Here is a 4680-nt window from a genome sequence, read left to right as displayed (position 1 = left end):
TCACTCACGGCCATGGGGATCATTTCATTCTCTTTCCATTCTTTAAGCTCTCAGATAAATCTGAGCTCAGACGGCTGGAGTTTGAACCCTGCCTAGCCTACTTACAGTGTGACCTTGAAGAAGTGACTTAACCTCTTTGAGCATCATGGGTACAATGAGTACAATGAGTATCATACTAGTATTTACCTCATGAGGTTGTTGCGAGGATTCACTATGGGGTAAAACATGTTTTCCAACACAAACAACCGATTACCTGGGACATCAACTGGGTACACAACTATTTAATTCAATTCTGACGCTAACCACCACAGATTTAGGAGCTCGCTCCCAGGAGACGGCTTCCGCCTCACACACCAGTTTTAAGTCCCAGGCCACCTGTCCTTCTGACCAAACAGCTATAAATCAGGGGACCCCACAACCCCAACCTCAAGTCAGATCACTTGCTATCAAACAAATTACTTATGTTTCCTGGTTAATTATAAAGGACATAACTCATGAACAGCCAAATGGAAGAGAGCAGAGGCCAGGTATGGGGAAGGGGCGTGGAGCTCCCTTGCCCTCTCTGGATGCACCATCCTTCCAGCACTTTGATGTGTTCACCAAACTGGAGGCTCTCTGAATCTTCTTGTTCAATAGTTTTTATGGAAGCTCACTCTCCAACCACCTCTTCCCTGCCACCGCCCTCCACTTCTCAGAGCTCAGTGGGAGGGGCTGAAAGTTCCCACTCTCCAATCACTGGGTCTTTCTGGTGACCAGCCTCATCTGGAGACCATCTAGGGGCCCCCACCCTAAGTTACCTCCTTAGCATAAGCCTAGGTGCAATGAAAGGGGCTCATTACAAATGATAAAAGACACTAATATCCCTCAGAAAATTCTAGAGTTTTAGGAGCTCTACGCCAGGAACTGAGGATAGAGCCCAAATGTATTTCTTAGTATGCCACAATGATACTTAGAATAGTTCCTGGTATGCCATAAAACCTCGGTAAATGTTATGTCATTGTCACCAACATCAGCACTACCTTCCCGGAGTTCAGCCTACTGTCTTGCAATTAGGCAGGTTCCCTGGGATGTAGACTGAAGATATAAATTATAGTTTCTAATTAAAACAGGAAAGCAGTCAGGAAAATACAAGTGTCAGTACACTGAGATTTGACATCCAGAATCTGTTCATTCCAAACAGAATGTCTCTGCCTAAAAGGTGACGCTCAGGGCAAAAGACCATATGGTGGCTTGGTTGGTGGCATCCGGCAGAGTGCTGGAAGAATTATTCTTTGGCCCACCTGTTTTTAACGAAAACGGTCTGGAAAAGAGAGTAAGCCACCCATTATGTATACACAGAGGTATGTCAAGCATTAAAAAACAACTCAGAAATAACACACTGAAAAATATTTGCCTCCAAGATGAAAAATAAAATACGATTTGATGGAGAATGTTGACAATGCCAATCTGTGTTAATTTGCATGGGCCTCTGGGTCCTTGGCTTGATAGAAATAATTTTCAGGCAGGCTAGGATTTTAATTAAAATGGAAAAACACTCACTGCACTCTCTCAAGTGATCATTATCAACAAGGCGATCATAAGGTTGGAAGAAGCTGGTGAGGATTTGCAGGTGGTTGGAATAACTTTGCATGGAACTTTCCATGCTTGTAGGAGTCCTTAGACATGATTTCATTTAAAACCATTATTTTACAAGAAAAGAAACTGAAGTCTAGGGAGGTGATATGACTTGCCCACATCCTACACAGTAAATTAGTGACATACTTTAGCCCTGCCAGCCTCCATTCAGGCCCTCCCCTCACTTCCACCATTTTAAGAAACCTTGTATAAGTCAGCATTGGTTCCTCCCATCTCTGTCTCTTTCTATTTCCAGTCTTAAAAGGAGAGATTTTCAAATGTAGAGAATGTTTGATATGCGCACTGTATTTCTGGAGCTTTTTTGTGCTTTGAACATTTCTGTATAACAAAATGATCTTCCGTCATAGGAAATAATGCCCCCCCCCTTTTTTTTCCCTCCCAGAGTCTTCTCTATGCAGCATTCTTTTTTTTTTTTTTAAAGCTTTTATTTATCTACTTGACACAGAGAGAGAGATGGCGAGAGCAGGAACACAAGCAGGGGGAGTGGGAGAGGGAGAAGCAGGCTTCCTGCTGAACAGGGAACCCCATGTGGGACTCGATCTCAGGACCCTGGGATCATGACCTGAGCCGAAGGCAGACACTTAAAGACTGAGCCACCCATTCTTGATAGATGTTGACCTAGGAAAGTAGATGTTCTCATCACTAGAGGACACCTCAGGTTTCCATGTTCTGTCAGATCTGCTAGGGCCTCCAAGTCAGACCTCTGGTCTGTGAGCGCCCTTCCTTTCTTGGCAGGACACACTGGGCTGGAGGCCATGGTGTCAGACTGGCTCTGCTCTACCGGGTAGTTCATGTCACACCTCTGGGCCTCAGTTTTCCCTTTTGTAAAGACAGAGTTGGGCAGGCTGGAAGGCCAAAGTCCATTCTAGCCTCATAACTCATCCCACATTTAATTTTTTTAGAAGGCAGTTTCTGCTCTTATAAACTGACCAAACTGGCTGGTGTCAAATAGATTGTATAACTGAATGAAATGTGAAATTGATGTGTTTTTTCCCCATTAATAAATTATACAAGACTCACAGTCATCTTTCCCCTAAAGGCTGATTACTTTAGTGGTGGAGATTATTCCCCCATCTGTTAAATATGTCAGAAATTAAGCGGGAAAGAAATTATATGGACTCCTAGATCAGTCAAAGAAAAGTTCACTCATCCAGGAAGATGGGAGTGAGAACAACTTAAAACAGGTAGAATGCAAACAAACCAGTTGCCTACAGTTTTTACTATGCAGCAATAGAAAACATAAATAACATTCTTTTACTGAGGGTAGAAGAAGTAGCACAGTCAAGAAGCTTTGTTGGAGAAAATGCTCCAGATTCTTTTGTATCCCCAACATTAAGCTCTGTCTTCAAGACAGATGATTACAATACATTGTAATATATTATGTTACAATAATTGTAACATTATTGAGGACGGTAGTGATGGTTTGAATTTCCTCCAAATGCTTTTCAAATTTCAAGCTCTATTATTATTAATATCATCATCATCATCATCATTATGTAGGGTCCATCTCTGCATCCCCTAATCATGGATAGTATCTTAGTCTGTTTGGGCTCCAATTGCACAATACTGTAGACTGGGTAGCTTATAAGTAGCAGAAATTTATTTCTTATGGTTCTGGAGGCTGAAAGTCTGAGATCAGGGTGGAGACCCTCTTTGGAGTCACAGACTTCTCATTGCATCCTCTCATTGTGGAGGGCCTAGGGAGATCTGTGTAGTCTCTTTTATAAGGTACTAATCCCATTCCTGAGGGCTCCACCTTTGTGATCTAAGCACATTCTGTAGTACCATCACAGTGGGCTTTAGCATTTCAACATACGAACTTAAGAGGGGCGACAAATAGACCATAGCAGATGGTGACATCACTGTGCTCTTTACACAATTCTTGAGTTTGAGGCCAGAGTGGTAGTAGTGCAAACTACTTCTGGCAATGAGATGGATTGTTGGAAAAGGAAGGAAGGAAGGAAGGAAGGAAGAAAGAAAGAAAGAAAGAAAGAAGAAGGAAGGAAGGAAGAAAGAAAAAGAAAGAAAGAAAAGGAAGGAAGGAAGGAGGGAAGGAAGGAAGAAAGGAAGGAAGGAAGAAAGAAAGAAAGAAAGAAAGAAAGAAAGAAAGAAAGAAAGAAAGAAAGAAAGAAGGAAGGAAGGAAGGAAGGAAGAAAAAGAAAGAAAGAAAGAAAAGGAAGGAAGGAGGGAGGGAAGGAAGGAAGAAAGGAAGAAAGAAAAGAAAAAGAAAGAAAGGAAGGAAGGAAGAAGAAAGAAAGAAAGAAAGAAAAAGAAAGGAAGGAAGGAAGGAAGAAAGAAAGAAAAGAGAAAGAAAGAAAGGAAGGAAGGAAGAAGAAAGAAAGAAAAGAGAAAGAAAGAAAGGAAGGAAGGAAGAAGAAAGAAAGAAAAGAGAAAGAAAGAAAGGAAGGAAGGAAGAAGAAAGAAAGAAAAGAGAAAGAAAGAAAGGAAGGAAGGAAGAAGAAAGAAAGAAAAGAGAAAGAAAGAAAGGAAGGAAGGAAGAAGAAAGAAAGAAAAGAGAAAGAAAGAAAGGAAGGAAGGAAGAAGAAAGAAAAGAAAAGAAAAAAGAAGAAAAGAAAAGAAAACCTACAAAGGAGTCCAGGAACTTCTCACTCTCCCCAAGGTTTCCCGACCATCTGGGGTGGGCACGACTGAGTATACTTGGTGAGGTCAGACCGAAGACTGAGAACATTTTCAGCACTCTCAGAATCCTGTCATCTTCATCCACCAGACTCTAGCCTCACTTCTGGGAATCCTGTGATAGGGTCTCTAGATCCACATAGAATTCTTTATTTTCCTGCTGCCAGCCATCTGGCACTTAAGCACCCTCCAACATGGATAGGAGAGTCCCCAGGGTCTGAGAGTTGGGGACTGACTCCATGGGTCCACCTTTCTGAATTGGTCTGTGGCGGGAGGTTTCTGCGATTGTATTCAGCTGGAACTGTGGGGATCATTTACTCCTGTGTCCAGCACTCCCAAAGGCCCTCAAAGTGGTGTGGACTGGTTAGATCAGAGTGAAGGGTAGTAGTAACACCAGCCATACCACAG

Source organism: Neomonachus schauinslandi, chromosome 14 (genome assembly GCF_002201575.2).
Source record: "Neomonachus schauinslandi chromosome 14, ASM220157v2, whole genome shotgun sequence".
NCBI lineage: Eukaryota > Metazoa > Chordata > Mammalia > Carnivora > Phocidae > Neomonachus > Neomonachus schauinslandi.
Note: the sequence above shows the minus strand (reverse complement) of the source record.